Raw genomic sequence first — 221 nt, 5'->3', positions numbered from 1 at the left:
ACGGGAGGCTCGGGGGGGGGGGCGGGGTACCACGGTGGCATGACCTGTCCCCCCCTGCGCCGTGGGCTTCGGTCCTCAGTCCCTGCCAGCCCCTCCAGGGCACGGCCACCCCCTTCCACCACCCCGGGGACCTGGGGAGACCTTTGGTCCTCGCATCCCCATCGCCCTCCAGCTCGGACATAGCGGGGACCCCCCCAAAGGAGCCCAGTGTCCCTTTGCCT

The sequence above is a fragment of the Cariama cristata genome, unplaced genomic scaffold, assembly GCF_000690535.1.
Source record: "Cariama cristata isolate BGI_N322 unplaced genomic scaffold, ASM69053v1 scaffold24909, whole genome shotgun sequence".
Classification (NCBI taxonomy): domain Eukaryota; kingdom Metazoa; phylum Chordata; class Aves; order Cariamiformes; family Cariamidae; genus Cariama; species Cariama cristata.
Note: the sequence above shows the minus strand (reverse complement) of the source record.